Source organism: Carica papaya, chromosome 4 (assembly GCF_054855325.1).
Source record: "Carica papaya isolate Zhongbai chromosome 4, ASM5485532v1, whole genome shotgun sequence".
Taxonomy (NCBI): domain Eukaryota; kingdom Viridiplantae; phylum Streptophyta; class Magnoliopsida; order Brassicales; family Caricaceae; genus Carica; species Carica papaya.
Window position 1 is genome coordinate 21,537,113 of NC_142312.1, and position 24,370 is coordinate 21,561,482.

The window sequence follows — 24,370 nt, forward strand, 5'->3', positions numbered from 1 at the left end:
TCTAGCAACCATCTCACCTTCTTCAAGGTTCTCTGGACTAGGTCTTCATGGCCTCTTCTAAGTGGACTTGAACCCGAAGCCACCATGGACTGCTTAAGGGGGTTGAGTGCTTGCCCTTTTTGGTCCACTACTTGGCGGCAAGTATGGCAAACTTGGGACTCTTCATCCTACTCTCGGTCATGTCTTCTCTACCTAGGTTGTACCCTTTCCTGGGTTTTGGGCCACTTGTACATGTCGCAGGGGCTGCCATGAAAGGTTGTGTGTGACATGGCCTATAACTTGGAGCTTATCGTGCACCAGGGTTGCTCCATGCCCATGGGTGTCACTTGCACAAGCACCTTGGATTTTGCAAGCTTCTTCTTTCAAAAATATATGGATGTTTCCCGATATCATGTCATCTTCCCCTTCTTTGAGAAGATTTGTTCTTGAGACTACTTCTTAATCACTCATTAAACCTGATGAAAATAAAGAAGCTAAGAAAAGGTGAAAGTTGTTTTGTTGATATCGTGGTTTAGTGGAGCATGTCAATATGTGGAGTTTACCTTACGTTTCAACTCCAAGATCCATCTTCTTGAATCGAGTCCAGCAAGTTAGAAAAAATTTATAAAAATTCATAGTAGGCTCAAGAAGTTCAAAGAAGCATGCACAAGTAAAAATATGTAATGCATACTTAATGATGAACTAATTTTAAATATAGAGCAACAGTTTTCATGCGTCTATAGAGATGGTTAATCTTCTTTGCTCGTGCAATGCAAAAACAAAAGTTTTCTTGCACACTTGGTAGGTGAAGTAATCTTTTTTTTATGAATCAAAAGTTTTCATCACGCTGGTAGGCAGTTAATCTTCTTTTGTTTATAAATGCAACAAAATAACTCGAATTGACTTATAAGGTGCAATCGATTTTCTTTGATTTTTCTGATGTGTAATGTTTTTGGACTTAATTTCATAAATACACTACCACTTGAACGAACAAACAAGATAGATTCAAGTGGGATGTAACAAGGAAACAATACGGATTAGCAATGAGGCATTTTTGTTGCTAATTTTGCAAAATAATATGCAAGGCAAAATAACATAGTATACTCAAATAGATATCTAAGCTCTGATACCAAATGATGCAGGGTGGAGGTGGACGACTCTATAGATTGAAAACACCTCGATCTTGAACCCACTTCAGCATGCAAAAACTTAATTATCTAAATTTAAACTCTCCCTATTGCAATCACAGTCAATGTACTGAAAGTTTATCTAGGAAACTAGGAAATAAAAAAAATAAAGAAAGATGCCACGGCTTACCCAATAAATCAATCACGATTCCCTGCCTCAATAAAATGGTCTGAAGCTCCCTAACTTGAAGACACCTGAAGAACCCTCCAAGAAAATTAGCAGAGCTAATTTCAAGAAAAAGCAAATGTTTTGATTTATTGAATTATGAATTATGAAAGTTGTGTTTTACAACCTATGGGTGATGCATTTTTATAGACTCTCACCTAAATAATTCTAATCGAATACAAAGACTAGAATTTAATTAAAATACTTCCTAGATAAAATTTTATCCTAATCCTGGGATTAAAATGATTAGTAAATTAATAACTTAGCTTAATCCTAGTATAAACATAATAAATAATTAATTCTATGGATAATATTTAACATTAAATTATTAATTAAATAGTACTAAATTAATTATATAGACAATTCCCTTAATTTTCCATGTGTTATAGTTCCTCAAGTTGACATTGATTTGCTACAGGAGTCTTAAAAAATCAACACCAAAATCACATGTAAATCAGAGGGAGAATACTCCTTGCGGGAAGCAAACTGCTTTCTGCATGCATACTTCACCCCCGCAGGCTAGGGATCTCGCATGTGTCTCCTAGTTATGTGTGCGATGCTGATTGTGTGCGTGTTTCCCGTACACAGACCTCGTGTGCATTGTCTTATGCGTGCAATTTGGGCCCTAAGTACATATAGGCATGTATGGTGGTTGCCCACCTTGCGCATGTACAGGTCTACAAATGCACGCAAGGTCTACTGCTTATGTGTCCTGTCCTGTCCTAAGGCATCCTTGGTCAAAAGGGCTTGGGCCATAAAGGCTATTCGCATATATGACATCCCAATACCTAGTGATAACGGAAGCCCAATAACAGAACATAAATGAGTGCATGAATAATAAATATATATTATCAGCAGAAGATTTTTATCCCTTATAAAAGTATTTTTAGTTTAAATACACCTGAGGCCAAAAAGTGGCTTCCAAAATATACGTCTAAAGACTATTATACAAAGTCACATCTTTCAGTAAAAGAGTTTTGCATCAGAGTGCAGACAGACAATGTACTCAACATCCTTCTAAAGGTCCGCGAACGGGTCCAAACAAGTCTCAAAAGGTAACTCATCAAGCATATTATTGCTCTCAACATCATCTGAGGGGACATGGATTGGCGTGAGTTTCAAATACTCAGTAAGAAAAATAGTATTTAAAAGACGTTACTAAGGTTTAAAAGATTAATTGATTTCGGATACCCTACTGAAATAAAACATATTAACTTACCTCTCGATTCTGCCGTAAACTAGGTTTTTTTGAAATATTTTGAATCATTTCTTTAAGTTTAAAGAGAGAGACTAATGACATTTAAATTAGAGTAGTACAACAATCAAAGCTTAAGGGCAATGTTGCAGAAACTAGTTCAACACAACTAAGAATATAGTAGTAGTGGAACAACAAATACAAGTACTGATAAAATCATAATCATACGTATAACAGTATTGGAACAACAAATACAAATACTCACAAAATCAGAATCATATATATAGCAGTGGTGGAATAATAAATACAAATATTCACAAAATCATAATCATACTATCATGCATAAATCCTAAATTAAGAGAGTCAATAAATAATCTAATTTCTTACGTATTTCATAAATTTTTGCATAAAATCTTTCTAATTTATATAAACTGGGGCAGAAGGGATCCGCAACTACCACTGTGAAGTAGACAGGTTCATTTCAGTATACAATTTGGAATGTACAATAACCACGATTGTACCTTGCCACTGTGGCCCCTACCAATAAGATAAACTAATGACCACTGCCAAACTTCACCGCTGTGGCCCTTACAGATCAGAACGGGAATCCACTCTCGTCAGAGGGAATCCACTCTCGTCAGAGGGAATGCTCGTACTATTCACAAGGATTGGTTCACCACAGTCTTTCTAGACTTAGATACAGGTATAGGGGCAAAGACATAACAGAAACCCCTCAGTGATAAAAATCCAATAGATTTTCTATTCTTTTCACTTGCTTTATTATTTCACATTCGAACAATGATGCAATGTAATGATATTTAATGACAAATCTCAGCCTGTAGAGGCCTTTATACTTGGACTTTGCCATTGAGTCATTTTCTCGAGCCTAGCCTAAAGGAAGTAACTGTACCTAACATTCTCCAAAGACAATGTAAGGGGCTAAGACCGTACAATCATGTTGTTTCATTTCAAATATTATATCATGCCTTTAAAACATTAAATCACATAGTCAAAGGGAAAACATTCATTTTCAAACATCCATTCACTTTTCATTCATGTAAATAAATCAACCTTCATTATAATCTATCTATAAATTCACTTAGAACGTGTAGGAAAATACTTAAGATCCCTTATTGGAAACCGTGAAGCTTTTTGAGATCTTAACAAAGAATGATGGAAAGTTATCCTTGACCATTCTTATGATAAAATAATTTCAAACTCCCAATCTCCATATTCTATACTTAACTCTCTCAAGCTTTAAAAGAATAAAAAGAAGATGGAAAAGTGTGAGGAAAATGAATGGGAAAGGGCTTTATATAAAAAACTAGGCAAAAGGAGGTTGTTGGATTACATAGGCAGTCAACGGCCACAAAATGGACAAGTGGTGATTTGGCCATCATGGGTGGTGTGCATGCATGCCACGTGGCAACCATGCATGCCCCTGGTCGGGTAAATTGGCGAATGGGACATCCATTTATCAATCGGTCCACCTTGAGTGACCGCACGTGCAAAGCTGTGCACTGTAAGTTGATGGGACAGCCTGCCAGTGTGCAGGCGTGCTCATGTGCGTGCAGGTCACCTAATGTGATTTCTTGCAAGTGTGTGCTGACTTGCACACCGCAAACACTATGCGATAGCTAGTCGACATGCAAATTGTGTGCGCTGTAACACCGATGACATGACAGTCCTGCGTGCCCGGCTAGCACACGGGTGTGGGCACGCAGTTATCCCATGGGCCCGTAGCCATTTTCCCCCTGAGTTTGCAGGTTCGGGAGGGTTTTTCCCACCATTTTGTTTTCTTTTTGTTTCTTTATTTTTCAAAATTTTCCATGTAAATTAAAATATAGAATTTAAAAATAAAATAAGATTAAATCAAATCAAAAACATAATTGTCAAATATTTGAATGCTGGAATTTCAAATAACACAAAATAGTTCGTATTAGTAAAAAAGTAAAATAAAATACCTTAAAAATTATAATATCTGAATATGGAAGTCCTGGGATGTTATGATCTTCCCCTATAAAAAGTTTGGCCCTCCAAATTTGAACTTTAAGGTGACATTAAGTCCCTATACATTCAAATGGACGATAAATAATTTTGAATCAATGTAGAGGAGATTAATAGAGCAGATGAGCAATCATCAAACACGTCAAGAAAAATAATATATTATGAAAGATAACTTACTGTAGTGGAACCTTGAGCCAAATTAGAATAATTCTATAGAGAAGCTTCATCAAAAGCCTTTTTAGCTAAGGTCGAGAAGAGGAAAATGGTTATTGAAGAATTCTGAGAAAGGCATACGAAACTTGGGGAAGTTCAGCTAGAGTTTTTTTTTTCAAATTTGTATTGTAAGGCTTTTTCCAATAAAATGTTAAACCAGACGGTTGATTTTGTAATTGCAACACATGGTGGATTTTGTTATTGTTCCTCTTAATTTTTATATAACTTTTATATTTCCTTTTAATATGTTAAACCTAGGAAGCAATTTATATGGTAATATGGACATTTAAAATAATTAGTAGGGTGAATTGTTGGTATTCTGTACTTTGGGATTTTCTACATCAAAATTTAATTTTTTTATATATAATAAGTTCAATTTTATGGTGGTTTTGTAATTTTTGCTATAATTTTATTTATAACTTTTTTGTTACTAATTTATTATTTATGTGTAGAGAAACATGAAAAATATTGTCATTATCTTACCAAATTTGATATATATATATACTAGGAAGTAGGTTGATAATTATATAATATTGTGTATTGATGTGTTATTCAAATTTTATTCATCCACAAACAAATGTTGACAATATTTTCATTATCTCGTCAAATTTGATATGCAATAAAATGTGGCCATTAATAATTATTTTTAAGAAGCTTCATCTCATATCATTCTACGAGTAAGGATGATTTGGAAATGCGTACAACATATAGATATTATTATCTCAATTGATAACATTTTTCTTACTATATATTTTGATGAGAAGATTGTAAAACATTTCAAACAAGTTATTAAAGGTGAGAATTTATATAAAAAATTCATCTAAATCAAGCTATATATTGGACAATATAAAATAACCTGGTAACTCCGAACAAATCAGTCATCAAAACCCAAAATTTATATAGAAAATTCGTCTAAATCAAGTTATGTGTTGGATAGTGTAAAATGATAATGTCCAACTTGGTAACTCCGAGTGAGTAAGTAATTAAAGTTAAGAAATTTATACAGAACATCCACCTAACCCAAGCTATATGTTGGATATTGTAAAATGATAATACATATCCTAGTGACTCCAAAGGAATAAGTAATTGAAGTTAAGAAATTTATAAATAAATTTATATATTAGATAGTGCAAAATTATTATTTCCAGCCTAGTGACTACAAATGAGTAAGTAATTAAAGCTAAAAAATTCATCTAAATCAAGTTATATGTTGGATATTACAAAATGGTAATACACAACCTGGTGACTCTAAATTAGTAAGAAATTATAGCTAAAAAATTTATAAATCAGTTTATAATTTGATAGTTGAAAATGATAATTTTCAGCCCAATGATTCCAAATGAGTACGTAATTAGATCTAAGAAATTTATATAGAAAATCCATCTAAATCAAGTTATATGTTGGATATTGCAAAATAACAATACCCAACTTGGTGAGTCCAAATGAGTAAGCAATTAAAGCTAATAAATTTATAAATCAATTTATGTATTGGATAGTACAAAATGATAATACCTAACCTAATAACTCCAAATAAGTACGTAATTAAAGCTAAACATTTTATATAGAAAATCTATCTAAATCAAGTTATATGTCGGATAGTACAAAATGATAATGCCCAGCCCAGTGACCTCAAATGCGTAAGTAACTAAAGTAAAAAATTTATAAATCAAGTTATAAATTAGATACTACAAAATGATAGTGCCCAACCTGATAAATCCAAATGAGTAAGAAATTAAAGCTAAAAAATTTACAAATTACTTTATATATTGGATAGTGAAAAATGATGATGTCCAACCGGATAACTCCAAATGAGTAAGTAATTAAAGGTAAAACATTTATATAGAAAATTCATCTAAGTTGAGTTATATGTTGGATATTGCAAAATAATAATATCCAGTCTGTTGACTCCAAATAAGTAAGTAATTAAAGCTAATAAATTTATAAATCAATTTATATATTGGATAAAACAAAATAATAATACCCAGTCTATGACTCCAAATGAGTAAAAAATTAAAGCTAAAAAATTTATATAAAAAATTCATCTAAATCAAATTATATGTTGGATAGTGCAAAATAATAATGCCCAGACCGATGACTTCAAATGAATAAGTAATTAAAGTTAAGAAATTTATAAATCAAGTTATATGTTGGATAGTGCAAAATGATAATATCAAGCCCGATAGCTCCAAATGAGCAAGAAACTAAAGTTAAAAAATTTACAAATTAGTTTATATATTGGATAGTGAAAAATGATAGTGTCCAGCTTGGTAACTCCAAAACAAATATTCTACTATGTCATTTTTTCAATGTTTTCTTGTAACGATATTAATTGCTACCTATATAACATACCTCAATATGTATCATTTTAATTTATAAAGAATTATACTAATCTATCAAAATATTTAGTCATTTATATTCACCATACAGAATACATAACATGTTTATATAATAGTTTAGTCTCTATTATATATATACATATGTATATATATGTATATATAGATACATTGGACTATCATCTCTTATTTATTATGCACCATATATTGATAGATTTAGGATAGTTTAGAGCTTGAGGGAAGTATACTACAATTTTTTTGGTACGAAAACATTTTAGGTCAGAATAAAATAAGATTGTATAAGCATGAGTTTTTGTTTTTTGGGTAAATTTATGGAATAATTAGCACACATAAAAATTAAATTACGAAAAAAAATATATATTACAGTGATTAATATTGAATTCGTTATAAAAAAAATTATATTAATGCAATTTTAGAAAAGAACCCTAAGAAATCACCATGCAGGCTAGGCTCGTCTCGCTCCCTTAATCCACTATATGAAAACATGTAAGCCTTTTTAAGTATGTAACATATTTTTAGAAAGTTATTAAGACATTATAACATATATATATATATATATATATCTACGACCTTGAAGAAAAACCCTAAAAGATTATCTTGTAGACTTGTTTTGTTGCCTTATTCCATTATATGAAAATATGTAAACCTGTTGGTATATATACAAATTTCAATTGAAGATATTCAATTAAAAGTGTGATTGTCTAAAATCTTTCCATTTTATTGGAAATCTGTAGAAAAGATTTTCGAAATAAATGAAGAAGTGAATGTAGAAAGTTAAAATTCTCATTAAAAAATCCCTTATGAAAACACAATTTAATCCCTATGGATTAAAGTAACCAATGAATAAGTTTGGATCAATATGGAGAAGGTTGATGGAGAAGATGAGCAATCATCAAAAGCATAAAAAAACGATGTAATATGGAAGACAACTCACTGTGATGAAAGATTTAGTGGAATCAGAATAATTCTATAGAGATGTTTCACTAAAAGCCTTTATGCCTAAGGTTGAGAAGAGGAAAATGGTTATTGAAGAATTTTGAGAAAGGGATATGAAACTTGGGAAGTTCAATTAGGGTTGTATGCTCAATTTTGTATACTTCACTTTTTTCGTATAATATGTTAAACCACATAGTGGGTTTTGTATTGTTTGATATAAGTCATATCTTGGGTTAATCTAAAATAAAATAAATGAAATGAATTAACTATATGGTAATTGTGCATCCGGAATAATTATTAAAATTCATAATCAAAATTTTACGTACTTGTAAGAGTTTAATATTTTATTAGATGACACTCAAGGTGACTATATGTTCATCTAATTTATTGATGCAATAAATCAATCATAATGATGAATGAAAAGTGTTTAGTCATAATGAATTAATTACATTAGTTAATAGTCATATAAATAATTTAATACTAAGCCCATATGGGTCACATAAATAAACTAAGAAAATTCTATTAGTTTAATGGGAGTAACTAATATTAAAATAAATCAATAATGAAATTAAGTAACATTCAGGGAAAATATTTTATTGAGAGTAGTTATCTAGATATGTAAACATATTTATATATTTGGAAATATATATCCCAAGTAGGGATAATATCTTAATTAAGCGTTAATAAATAATAATTTATTCAATTATATGATATATAATTTAAATAAAAACTCCTTACAATTAGACCGAAGATTTGAATTAGGGCCCAAACTTTAATAATAAATAATTTAAATCAAATGGATTATATCAATTGGATTTAATTTTAGTGGGCCTACATTATAGTATTGTATAATTAAAATTCATGCCCAACAAAAAAAAGGAAAAAAAAAAATTTAAATTGATTGTAAGTCATCTTTTAGCAGTACTCGAGTTCATATTAATGCCTTAATAGGATTTCTTATTTGGAAATATTTTATTGAGAATACTTAATTAAATATATAAAAATATCTATCTATTTGGAAATATATATCTCGTTAGGGATAGAAGGTATAATTAATTAAGAATTTAATTCTTCATTGAACCTTTTTTAAAAATTAAAAGTAGTAGTTTAAAATTTTATCTCGCCGTTGTTATCTTAATTAAGTAAAATTAATTGTCACAAATTCTATAAGAGCATGCTTAAAGTTTAATCTTAATTGTTCAGATTTTTCCTACCATATATTTTAATAATGAGCAGATTCTCAAGCAAGCCTAAACAAGCAAGTTATTAAAAAGAAGAAAATCTATACATAATATTCACCTAAACTGTTAATTCACAACCATGAGTTGGGTCTCCTATAAATATCACTCATTTTTCTCTCTTTCTATACAAATTATTTCTCTCCATTAATCTCTATTTTGATTTCATTCTACACATATTCAGTACTTGTAACCATGCCAAGAAAAAGTAGGAAACAATAAAAGGTTGAGATGGTGAAGATGAACAATGAAAGCAGTCTACAAGTCACTTTCTTCAAGCGTCGAATCGGACCTTTCAAGAAGGCGAATGAATTATGCACTTTATCTAGGACTGATATTGCTATAATCATCTTCTTACCAAGTCGAAAAGTCTTCTCTTTTGGCCATCCTAGTGTTAAGACTGTGGTGGAACATTTCATTAGTAGTAATCCTCCAATGAGGAGCTCATCGAGGCTCATTAAGGCTCATCGAAATGCCAGTGTTCATGAGCTCAACATGCAGCTCACTCAGGTTATTTTGATTTCTTCCCATTTTAATATAATTTTTTCAATACAAATAGTTTCCATTAATTCTACTACATATGCAGGTTTTGAACCAACTCAAAACTAAGAAGAAGCGAAGCGAGCAGCTCAACTAGATAAAAAAGGCAAATGAGGATCTAAGCTTTGCACAACTTCGACAATTAAAGGCCTCTCTTGATGAGTTGAGGAAGAATATGGCTAAGCATGTTGAAAAGATTGTGATTCATACCTCAAATAATCATCCTTCTCATCATCATCATCCTCATCATACTTTTTCTCAGAAGTTCTTCTAGTTGGGTAGGTGTTCCATTTGAGACAAGGCCTGCTGGATTCAATTCTAACATTGGTCCATTCAACGATCCAACCATGATGCCTCCAGGGTATCATGGATTTTGCCAAAGATTCTTCTAAGTGAACTTTTGTTATTTATTTAAAATAGTTTTTTTTTTATTTTTATTTTTGCTATATAGTAAGTGCTTCAGGATTGATCTTTATTATCTTTGGTTTTAGGGTTTTAACTTGTAGTATGAGTAAGGGTTTGGTTTAGAAAATAACCGGCATCTTTTTTCATGTTATTTGTTTAAGTATTTTGTAATTGTTCAATGATATTGCATCTTGTTCTTAATATAATCTTTCTTCCATTAAACCCTTTGCACTTGATTATGATATATTTCTATTGTATCTCAAAAATTATACTATGCTATTTTTTTAATGTTGTGTTGTGACCTTATTAACTACTACCTATATAAAATATCTTAAGATGTATCATTTTAATATAAAATCAACTATGTAATCTATCAAAATATTTAGTCATTTCAATTCACCATACAAAATACAGAACACATTAATATGAGAGTTTAGTCTCTATTACATATACGTGTGTGTGTGTGTGTGTATGTGTATGTATATGCATATACAGTGGTTTGTCATCTCTTATTTATTATGCATTATACCTCAAGAGATTTAGAAGAGTTTAGAACTTGAGGTAAGCATATAAGAATTTTTTTAGTATAAAAACTTTCATGTTAGAGATAAAAATAAAATTGCACAAGCATGAGCTTTTCTTCTTCGGGTAAATTTATGGGATAATTAGCATGCACAATAATTAAATTATGTAAAAAAACTTATATATTACAGTGATAAATATTGGATTCGTTGTAAAAAAAATTAGATTAGTTCAACTTTAGAAAAAAAACCCTAAGAAATCACCATGCAGACTCGTCTAGCCTTAATCCACTAAATGGAAACATGTAAGTTCTTTAAGTATGCAATGATTCTATTATTTTCAAAAAGTTATTAAGACATTATAATATATATATATGTGACTTTACAGAACATCCTAAAAGATTACCCTGCAAACGTTTATCACTTCCTTATTCTATTATATGGAAATACATAAACCTGTTGGTATATATTTAAGAGAATATGAATTTCAATTGATGGTACTTAATTAATAGTGTGATTGTCTAAATCCTTCCATTTTCTTGGGTAGAGAAGATTATTGAAATCAATGAAGAAGCATATCTAGAAATTTAGTTAGATAAACCAAAAATTCTCATGAGAAATCCCTTATGGAAACACATTTTAAGTCCTTATGGATTCAAATAACCAATCAATAAGTTTGGATCAATGAAGTAGAGATTAATAGAGAAGATGAGCTATCATCAAAAGCATCAAGAAAAATGACGTACTATGGAAGACAACTCACTATGGTGAAAGATTGAGCCGAATTGGAATAATTCTATAGAGAAGCTTCACTAAGAACATTTATGACTAAGGTTGATAAAAGGAAAATGGTTATTGAAGAATTCTAAGAAAGGCATATGAAACTTGGTGAAATTCAGGTAGGGTTTTTTCTACTCAATTTTGTATACTGAGCTTCTTTCATATAATATGTTAAACCATATGGTGGGTTTTGTAGTGTTCTCCTCTTAATATGTTAAACCTAGGGAGGGATTTATATGGTAAAAATGGTAAAATAGACATTTAATATAAGTAAGGTGGTAATTATATGATATTCTGTACTTTGGGATTTTTTATTCACATTTTAATTTTTTTATATTTAAAAAGTTAAACTTAATGGTAGTTTTGTAATTTTGCTATAATTTCATTACCAGGTTTATATTTTCTTCATTACTAAGTTATTATTCATGTGTGCATAAATATGGAAAATATTTTCATTATCTTCTCAAATTTGATATATATATTAGGAAGTATATTAGAAATTATATAATCTTCTTGATTGGTATGTGTTGTTCAAATTTTACTCATTTATAGACAAATGTTTACACTATTTTCATTATCTTGTCAAATTTGATATGCAAGAAAACGTGGCTGCTAATAACTATTTCTAAGAAGCTTCCTCTCATATCGTTCTACGAGTAAGGATGATTTGGAAATGGGTAACTATCGTATAAAAGTATAGATATATTATCTTAATTTTAAAGATTTTTTTTACCATATATTTTGATGAGGAGATTGTAAAGCATTCCAAACAAGTAAGTTACTAAAGTCTAGAAATTCATATAGAAAATCTATCTAAATTTAGTTATCTATTAGATAAAATAAAATGATAATGCTCGGTCTGGTGTCTTCAAATGAGTAAGTAATTGAAACTAGAAAATTTATATAGAAAATCCATCTAAATCAAGTTATAGGTTAGATAGTACAAAATGATAGTGCCTAATTTTCTGACTCCAAATGAATAAATAACTAAAACAAAAAAATTTAAATAGAAAACTCATCTAACTCAAGCTATATGTTGAATAGTGCAAAATGATAATGACCAACTTGAAGGCTCTAAATTAATAAATAATTAAACCAAAAAATTTTTATAGAAAATTTATCTAACTCAACCTATATGTTGGATAGTGCAAAATGATAATGTCTAACCTGGTGACTCCAAATGAGTTAGTAATCAAAATTAAGAAATTTATATAGAAAATTCATCTAAATCAGATACATATAATACGAAGTTTAATTTTTTTTTCTTACAATACAAAATTACAAAACATTAACCTGAATCTTAGAGCCTAACTCCAATAACCCTCGTCTAAATCCTCACTGTTTCTGTAGCAGTCTCCTTAGTATATGAAAAGTAATAAGGAGTGAGATTCACAATCCCAATAAGTAGATATGTAGTTTGTCACCTTTATATGTTTAGTTTGCTTTCATTTTATATAATTTATGCATACTTAAAAATCAGTGAAGTCAAGATTTTGTAAAATTTCACCATTCACTAATCTCTCAATTCTTTTCATAGAGATATGCTCTAGTCTTTTATGCCACAATAATGAAGAATTTTTATTGATTAAGCCACGTTTTGAACCAATATTTGAATGCAAGATAACTAAATCTTGTGCAAATTCATGATTCGGACAAATTTTATAAACCATCATGTAAAGTACCTGAACTAACTGTCATTGAATTAAACACTAAACTTACTATACTATAACAAAAATAAACCGAATATCCAACAACATCTAATTTGGATAGTAAAATTAAATTCCTAGAAATCGAAGGTTCATAAAAAGTGTTCAAAAGATCCGTATGATGACCAGTCTCTAATAGCAAGCGATAGGTGCCTACAACTACCACTTCTACTATGAGACAGTTTCCCATAGAGATAAACTTTTTAATTTCTGTCAGTTTCCCACATAGAACATGTACAACTGCTAATTTGAAAAAAGTGCGCTCTTAAAATTCAAAAGAGAGAATCCCACCCACAATCGGGATTGACAATTGAAAATCAATGAAAAAGTGATTCTCGAAAGCAAGCTAAGTGCTAAAATCATTAGGAAGAAACCCAGAAAGGAAACCCTAATCCTTTAAGTTATAAAAGAAAGTGGCTGATATTAAACAAGATCATCTTTTCACTCTTGCTGTAGGCTACAACGTCTATAACTTCTTTGCACTCTTTTTCTTCTTCTTCTTCCACTTAATCAAGAAAGAGAACCTTGGACTGTAATACATCATGCATGGCTAGACACTCTTTTTTTTCCCAATTAATCGATTTAGTAGAACTCTAAAGTGTATTGTGAGATTGAATTGAGTTAATTTTAATTTTGTTTGAATGCAAGTATTTTTTTGTTTCTCTGCACATATATCTATTTGCTATTACTAACCGTTTAAACAAGACCCATTGAACACGTGACATAGCAGCATACAACCATCTTATTTAGCTTAAATTTGTAATTATTTGAGTTAAGGTGGTAATAGTGGCAATTAGTCCTGGACTAAGGGAACAAACAATCTGGTTGAATTGATTCACGCAGATGAACCTAGCAACCTAAATTGGGTCCTTCTAAATTATAAAGCCAATGACAAATTAAATCCCAAGGATGTTCCTGGGGTTTTTTGATTGATGAGAATGAGTTAGTGAACATCTCTTGACTGGTTTAAACTTAAAGAAGGATTAATTATCGGAATGTTTCCCATAACTAGAACTGATTTGGTGCATTCTGGCCATATTGATTTTTATATCAGTGGTCAATTACATGATTGGGGTGTAGCTAATTTGTTAACTGGGAATGCTTACACAATTGATTAATCTACAATTTCTCCCAACTGTTTTATCTTTTTAAGTATAAACTTGTTTAATTTAAGCATTTTTACCATCCTTTCCCTTCAAAAAAGAAAAGAAATCCCTATTTTAATTATGTTCAAGCTGGTCACAAAGAGGGAAGGCAACCCTCAGTTCCCTGTGGAATAGACCCTATTTACCACTGCTACGATCTAGTGCTATTAGGAAATACGATTTTATCTTTAGTGGATTCGGCAACCATCAACATGAGATGGAGTGTAAAATGCATTCACATAGAAATAAATTATGGCATATATATCTATAGATATAGTAATTAGTGTTGAGTTCACTACCTTTATTGAAGTAGCAAAGAGGTAAGATTAAATAAATTGTAATTTATTAATAAAGAGTAGAGACTTAGAGAGGGAATTATGTGTTGAAATTATGCGTATTTTTTTGATGCGTATAAGAACTAATAGTCTATTTATATTTTGCAGCATTCATTTTAAATTTTCAATTGACTAACAATTACAAAAAAAGAATAGAATTTAAATAATATCAAGCTGAACAAATGAACATGGTAGAAAAGTGTGCTCTTAAGTCTTTCTTTTCAGTGTATTGTTTAAGAACAAGTGAAAATTTAGGTTTTGGGGTATTTGATGTACTATATTTTAATCATATTTTTACCATTATTTTTACTTAAATTTGAAAGAATTTTTGAATAAATGTTGAATTAAAAATAAATTAATTAATAAAATTTTAATATAGCTTGTATTTGTGAAGAAAAGAGAAAAACATGCTGAAAAGGAAAAAAGAGAAGAAGAAGAAGCCAAGAGCCTACACCATAAGAGTCCAAGCCTGAATCTAGCAATCCATCCCAGTAGCCACATGAAAAAAAAAAGGCAGAAGAAGAAAGAGACATATGTGCCTCTAAAGAGCAAAAAAAGAAGCGGCTGAAAGAGGAAAGAACAGATGTTGAAAAGGAAAATGAGGCGCGCAAAAACCTAAGCTCCTCTCCTCCTTTCACCTATAAACAGAAATGAGATCTTATCAAAGAAGAGGAGGCAACCAGTGGGTGAAATAAAAGGAGAAAGAAAAAAAAAACATGCAGAAACTAACAGAGGGAGCTTGGCGTAGAAGCTTGCTGGTGAAGCATAATAGACTGCGGAGCTGAATCGCAGAAGCAAAAAATAGCAACAGAGCGAACTAAGTGAAAGGGAGAGAAGCTAAAAAGAGGGGGATTAATCAAGTAACTTATTTATTTATTTAATTTTCAATTAGCTTATTTTTCGGATAGAATTTTTCATAGATTTTTTATGAAACCCAAAGTGTTTGAAATTTTTTATAAATTTATTTTTTATTATTACATTATTAAATCTCCCTTAATTATAATCATTATTGCTCAATCCACCATGTCTGACTAAATTTTCTTTGCTAGAGTAATTGATATAACCTGAATTAAAGGTAAATTTAGAGTTTAATTTTTAGGTTTATTCTAGTTGCAATTTAGTAGTATTGAACTTAATTAGGTTGTGAGAGTTGGCCAACTCATAGCTTTATTTGTGATTGATGGTTTTGGAGTAATTAGAGTGAAATTCTATAAATTAGACATATATAGTTAAGTGTTAATTAGACTTGAACGGGAGTAAAATAATCGAGTTAAAATAGATAAATTGAATTATCACAGATTTAATTGAATCAAATTATTTTTAAAAAATTTCATTCATAAATTTAATTTCAATTTCTAGATAATATTAGATTTCTACAATTTTGGTATTTGATACACAATCCATGCGGGACGATACTTTATTCATTACTTTATTACTTGAACTATTTCGTGCACTTGCAAATTTGCCCATCATATTCCAATATCATCGCTATGAAAAAGATTGAAACATAAAAAAATATAAATATATAGATCATGTCAATGAGATTTTATCAAAATTTATCAATAATAAAATTTTAACTTCTCTCTAGCATTATTCCAAACGAATGACATACTAGTTGTTGGATAAGATCATCTTGTTAATCAAAATAAAACTGAACTTGAAAATAATTATATGAATTGTTAGTAAGTGAAGTGCATATAAAAGAATAACCCTTGAACATTAGTTTGCTTTAGGTAATTTATGTTCTTTCTTAGAGAATTAGGTTCTATATGCTCATAAAAACTATTCATTTTTGTATTCCAAGATCATCACAGACATGATTATTGATGCACTAAGGATGAATTTATTCCTTGAGGTTAAATCCAATCGAAGCAATAATTCATTCACAAAAACATCCAATATAGAAATTGAGTAAAAAAATTGAAATGTGAAAAACATATAAACATATAAATTATATCGATGAAATTACATTAAAATTAAAATTCACTAATAACTAAAGGAATTTAACTTCTCTCTACTATTATTCTAAATAAATTACATACTAGTAATTGAATAAGATCATCTTGTCGACCATGATAAAACCATTTTTTTTGTTTATTAGGAAACAATTAAATGAACTAGAAAATACTTTGAAGGGACTATTGAACATTAGTTTGCTTTAGTTAATGTGCATACCATGTTAGAGAATTAAGTCCTTATGCTCGCGTAAACTTTCTATTTTTGTATTCCAAGATCACTCGCTCATAAGATCATTGATGGATAAAGAATAAGTTTCTTCCTTAAGAAGCAAGCAAATTAAAGTTCGTAAACGAATGTTTAACTATGTACTAGTAATAAAGGTAAAAAATTATTGATAGTATCATGAATATAAGTTTCGGATTATGTCAGGATATTCTGTATCAAAAATTTAAGTTTAGGATTATGTCAGATATTCCTTACCTTATATTTCAATGAAGAAAGGATTCTATCCAAAACTATAAATGCATAAAAATTAAGCAAATTCACCTAATTTAACTTGGATAACCTCAAGTGGCAACTCTAAACCTTATAAATACCTTGCCTTGTTTACAATTTTCAAATGCAATTCTAGTATACTTCATTATCTCCATCCTTTCATCATAATCTCAATCATCTTCTCACTTTGTTGAGGTTCTCTTTTATTATTTTTAGTTTTAGCAATGGCAGATGAGGGGACATCGAGTAAAAGCAAAGATCGTCAAAAGATCAAGTTAATAAAGATGGAGAATGAGGCCAGTCTCTAAGTTCCTTCTCAAAACGTCAAAGTAGCCTTTTTAAAAAAATGAGTGAACTTTGCACTCTTTGTAGATCAGATGTTATCCTTATTATTTTCTCCCCTTGTGATAGGGCTTTTTGCTATGGTCATCCTAATATCGACATTGTTGTTGATCATTTTCTTAGTATTGATGCTCGTTTAGTTAGAGACCCTGACAACAACAATGATACTCAATAAACCATCAATAGGATCATTCAAGGGTTATCAACTTTTTTGTTATCTTTTTTTAATGTCTATTTATGATAATTTAAAAATTATCACGAGTCAATAGTACTTGAGTCTATGATGTTATCTAATATATTTTCATTTTTTTGTTAAAGACTTTCAAAGCTTTAGCATAATTATTTATCAAATACTATAAATACATGTATATATGTGCATGATAACATACTCAAGATGAGGAAGAGGTAGCAAGGAAGCGAGGTAAAGAGCTAAAATGAAGAAGAAATAACATTATGAAAGAGCTTCGGTATATGCATTTGACGGATAAATTCAACGTGAAAGAGCTTGAATATTTGGATGCTGGTATGAAGAACTTGTGGAATGATGTTGTTGAACGTGTAAAGAAGCTAAGGAAGGAACAAGGAAACTGAGCTTTACCTGGGGTTTTTTAAGGGATGACGAGATGTTTTAATCAGATGCATCATTGAAGGCTTGAAGTACTCTCCCCATGCCTACTATTCCCAACAACCCAACTCATCAATATGCCTCCAACAGTACTAATCCAACTCCTCCCATGACAAGCTTCAGTAACCTATTTTTGTCTAATACTTCTCTTGATCCAACCATGATTGTTGGCTCCAGTTCTAATCAAAGTTTAGATTATTATAACGAGGAGAGTTTGAGATCTTACTTAGATTAGAACTTGAGCAAACAATCATGATTGGATAAAGGGAAGTATTAGATAGAAATAGGTTATTGAAGCTAGTCATGGGAGGAGTTGGATTAGTACTGTTGGAGGCATATTGATGAGTTGGGATGCTAGAAATAACAAGCATGGGGAGAGACTCAAGGCCTTCATTGATGCATCTGAGTAAAACATCTCGTCATCCCTTGGAAAACCCTTGGTAAAGCTCGAGTTCCCTTGTTCCTTCTTTAGCTTCTTTAAAAGTTCAGCAACATCATTCCATAAGTTCTTCATACTAGCATCCAAATATTCAAGCTCTTCAAGGCTAAATTTGTCCTTTGAATGCATATACCAAAGCTCTTTCATCATGTTATTTCTTCTTCATTTTAGCTCTTTACCTCGCTTCCTTGCTGTATTTTCCTCGTCTTGAGTCTATTATCATGTACACATATACATGCATTCGCAGTATTTGATAGACAATTATGCTAGAGATTTGAAAGTCTTTAACAAAAAGCTAAAATATATTAGATAACATCCTAGACTCTAGTACTATTACCTTCTGATAATTTTTAAATTATCATAAATAGACATTAAAAAAAAGATAACAAATAAGTCGATAACACCTGAATGATCCTATTGATGGTTTGTTGAGTACCATTGTCATTGTTAGGGTCTCTAATTGGACGAACATCAATACTAAGAAAATGATAAACCACAGTGTCGATATTAGGATGACCATAGCAAAAAAAATCCTATCGCCAGGGGAGAAAATAATAAAGATAACATATGATCTACAAAGAGTGCAAAGTTCACTCGCTTTGTTGAAAAGGCTACTTTGACATTTTGAGAAGGTAACTTAGAGACTAGCCTCATTCTTCATCTTTTTTAACTCGATCTTTTGACGACCTTTGCCTTTACTTGATGTCCCCTCATATGCCATTGCTAAAATTAAAAATAATAAAAGAGAACCTCAACAAATTGAGAAGATGATTGAGATTATGATGAAAGGATGGAGATAATGAAGTATACTAGAATTGCATTTGAAAATTGTAAACAAGACAAGGTATTTATAAGGTTTAGAGTTGCCACTTGAGGCTATCCAAGTTAAATTAGGTGGATTTGCTTAATTTTTATGAATTTACAGTTCTAGATGGAATTTGTTTTTCATTGAAATATAAGGTAAGGAATATCATGACATAATCCAAAACTTAAATTTTTTATACGGAATATCGTGAAATAATCCAAAACCTAAATTTCTCATACTATCAAGAATTCTTTACCTTTATTACTAGTACATAGTTAAACAATCATTTACAAACTTTAATTTGCTTACTTCTCAAGGAAGAAACTTATTCTTTATCTGTTAATGATCTTATGAGCACGCGGTCATGGAATACAAAAAAGGAAAATTTACGTGAGCATAAGGACTTAATTCTGTAACATAGTACGCACATTAACTGAAGCAAACTAATGTTCAATAGTCCCTTCAAAATATTTTCTAGTTCATTTAATTGTTTCCTAATAAATGAAAAAAAAATTACTTTTATCATGGTTGACAAGATGATCTTATTCAATTACTAGTATGTAATTTGTTTAGAATAATAGTAGAGATAAGTTAAATTCCTTTAGTTATTAGTGAATTTGAATTTTAATGTAATTTAATAAATATAATTTATATGTTTATATGTTTTTCACATTTCAGTTTTTTAACCCAATTTCTATATTGGACGTATTTGTGAATGAATTATTGCTTCGATTGGATTTAACGTCAAGAAAGAAATTCATCCTTAGTGCATCAATAATAATGACTGCAATGATCTTGGAATACAAAAATGAATTTTATGTGAGCATATAGAACCTAATTCTCTACAAAGCACATACATTACCTAAAGCAAACTAATGTTCAAGGGTTATTCTTTTTTATGCACTTTTTATGTGAGCATGGATCATCTTGGACCACATGGAATAGACATCATCATGCCAAATGGGCCCATAACAAGAAGCCAGACCCAAGGATTACAACAACCTTTCAAACTCTTCATCCAAGCTTGGATTAATGAGGAAGATGGGTTTGGATCTATTAAAGAAGCCCAAGGAAATAAGATACCCAACCAATTAATCTAAGGGCATAATGGTCTTATCAACTTGCTTCAAGCACATGACGGAAATGGGTAAGAAAATGAAACAATCGGCAAAGAAAAGGAGAAAACCATATCTATCATAATTAGGAATTTAAACTTTAATTTTAATTAATTTCCTATGTAATTACTTATAATTATGAATTTAGACTTTATTTTTAATTAATTCCTATGTAATTGTAATTTTAATTAGGAGATTTTTATTACCTTTTTATTCACATGGCTTACCCTATGAATAGGCCATCAAATTTTTATTGTAAGCATTCAAGATTAAAATCAATAATATTGTGAGTCTTATTCAAGAGATGTATCTTCGTCCTTCTTATTGAGTAAGGAGTGGATCTACTTATCAAGGTAATTCCTTGTGGTATTTTTCCGTTCTTCTTTTAATTCTCCACTTTTCGGTGATCTTAGTTCCTATCATTCTTGATAGAGGATTAAGTAGGGAGGATTTTTATAGGATCAAATTCTTTTCATGCCTTGAATTAAATTGTGTGAGTTCCTAATCATATTGGTTGATCTTGGGTACAGCATCAATTTCACTTACTAATAATTGATATAATTGTTTTCAAGTTCAGCTTTATTTTGATTAACAAGATGATCTTATCCAATAATTAGTATGTCATTCGTTTGGAATAATGCTAGAGAGAAGTTAAAATATTTTTATTATTGATAAATTTTGATATAATCTCATTGACATGCTCTATATATTTATATTTTTTTTGTATTTCTGTCTTTTTGACTGTGACGATATTGGAATGATGGGAGAATTTGTAAGTGCACGAAATTGTTCAAGTAATGAAGTGATGAATAGAGTATCACCCAACATGGATTGTGTATCAAATACCAAAATTGTAAAAATTCTAATATTATCTAGAAATCAAAATTCAATTTATGAACGAAAATTTTTTAAAATAATTTAATTATAGCAAAATAATTAAATTAACAAAAACTATCAATAGAGATGCACCACAGTAATTGATTTCACCTAAATCTTGGGTATATTCACATTTTAATTTTACAATCGATTTAAGCCAGTATGAATTGGTCGAACTATCCTAATGTACTTCTAGTTTTCCTTCCTGTATTCTATAAGTCTATCAATTAAAAATTACTAACCTTTTATAGAAATTATTAATTTGATTCAATTAAATCTATGATAATTTGATTTGTTAACATTACCTCGACTATTTTACTCCCGTTCAAGACTAATTAACACTCAACAATATATGCCTAATTGATAGAATTTTACTCTCGTTACTCTGAAATCATCAATTACAAATAAAGTTATAGTTGATCAGTTCTCACAACCTAATTAAGTTTAATACTACTAAATTGCAACAAAAGAAAACTAAAAATTAAACTCTAAATTTACCTTTTATTTAGGTTACATCAATTACTTTAGCAAAGAAAATTTAGTCAGACATGATGGATTCAGCAATAACGATTATAATTAAGAGAGATTTAATCATGTAATAATTAAGAATAAATTTATAAAAAATTTCAAGTACTTTGGGTTTCATAAAAAATGTATGAAAATTTTTATTCCAAAAATAAGCTGATTTAAAATTAAATAAATAAATTACTTTATTAATCCCCCTCTTTTTAGCTTCTCTCCCTTTCAATAAGTCTTTGTTTCTTCACTTAGTTTGCTCTGCTGCTGTTTTCTACTTCTGTGATTAAGCTCTACAATCTGTTTCTCTTTTGTACCTATTTCTTTATGGAGTGAAGCCTTAAAGACCACAATGTATATCTTGAATAAATTTCCTAGTAAGGCAATATCTGCAACTCGTTTCGAGTTGTGGTCTAGTAGAAAACCAAGTTTAAGACATTTACATCTATGGGGTTGTCCAGCAAAGGCAAGAATCTTCAACCCTCAAGATATTTTATTGGTTATCTAGATATGTCTAAAGGGCATAGATTTTATTGTCCTAACCGTGTTACACAAATAGTTGAAACTAGTAATGCCATATTCCTAGATAATGACAAAATTAGTGGGAGTGAAGAACCAAGAAAAGTAGACCCTGAGGAAATAAGAGTGGATATCTAACCACTCTTTTTACCTCAAGACCCAATTGTTGCTCATCCTTCTCAGCAAATTACAGAGAATGAGCTATAAAATAGAAATGGTACATTACCACAACAAGATGTCACCATTGAAAATGTTGTAGAACAACCTCAATTAATACCTTTGAAAATATCTCAAATGAAAAGAAAATCTGCTATATCATATTATTATTGGTATATCTATAAGAATCTGATTTTGATATTGGGATAAGAACATATCCAATTGCATTTTTACAAGCCATGGAAAGTGATGATTCTATTAAATGGATAGAATGTATGAAAGAAGAGTTAAAATCTACATACCATAATGTTGTCTAGGACCTTTTCGAATTGCCTGATAATTGTAAAAGTGTCAGTTGTAAATGAGTCTACAAGACAAAACGCGATGCTAAAGGCAGTATTGAACGATTTAAAGCCAAACTAGTGGCCAAAGTTTATTCAAAAAGAAGGTATAATTTATAAAGATACATTCTCTCTAGTTTCTAAAAGGAACTCCCTTATAATCATTATGCCGCTTGTAGCATTTTTTGATTTAGAATTACATCAATTGGATGTGAAAACTACTTTCTTAAATGGGAGCTTGGTTGAAGATATCTATATGAAACAACCTGAAGGGTTCCCAAAGAAATGAAAAGAAAACCTAGTTTACAAATTAAAGAAATCCATTTATGGTCTTAAACAAGCTTCTTGACAATAGTATATAAAGTTCAATTATATCATTATAAATCTTGGATTTAAGAAAAACACTATTGATCAGTGCACATATCTAAAATATTAGTGGGAACAAGTTTATATTTTTGATACTATATGTGGATGATATTTTGCTAACTAGTAATGATCTTGGTTTGTTATATGAAATCGGGAAGTATCTCTCTAAAAAATTTCAGATGTTGATATGAGTGAGGTAATCTATGTCATTGGAATAGAAATTTTCAGAGACTTATCTCGAGGATTGTTAGATCTGTCTTAGAAAGGATATATTAACTGAATTTTAGAGAGATTCAATATGCAGTTATGTTTAGTCAGTGTCGCAACACTCGTTTTGAAGGGTGACAAATAAAGTAAAACTCAGTGCCCAAAGAATGATATAGAAAAGGAACGAATGATGAAAATTCCTTATGCATCTGTTGTGGGAAGTTTGATGTATTCTCAAATCTATACTAGACTAGATATAAGCTATGTTGTTGGTATATTGGGAAGATATCAAAGTGATCTAGGAATTTAACACTAGAAAGCTGCAAAGAAGGTTGTGAGGTATCTTCAAGGGATAAAATATTATAAACTCACATATAAAAGATCAGAACAATTAGAGGTGATTGGATATTCAGACTCAGATTATGGTTGTAGTCGTGATAGCTTAAAGTTTGCTTCATGTTTTGTCTTTATGCTAGTAAATGGGGCAATTCATGAAAGAGTGTAAAGAAATCCATTACTGCCTCATCCACAATGGAGGCTAAGTTCATAGCATGTTTTGAAGCCTGAAGACATACTTTGTAGTTGTGGAATTTCATCTCAGAGCTTGGTGTTGTTGACTCTATTACCAAGTTGTTGAAAATATTTCATAATAATACGCCAACTGTTTTCTTCTCTAAGAATGACAAATATTCTAGTGGATCCAAATAAAAGCACTTTAAGTACTTAGTTGTTAGAGAAAGAGTCCAGAAACAACAAGTGTCTGTTGAAAATATTGGTAACACACTTATGATTGTTGATCCATCGACTAAAGGACTACCTCTAAAGACATATGCAGAACATGTTGTAAGGTTGGGTCTTTCAAGTAATCCATAATATGACGATGGATATTTCAGTGGTTGAAT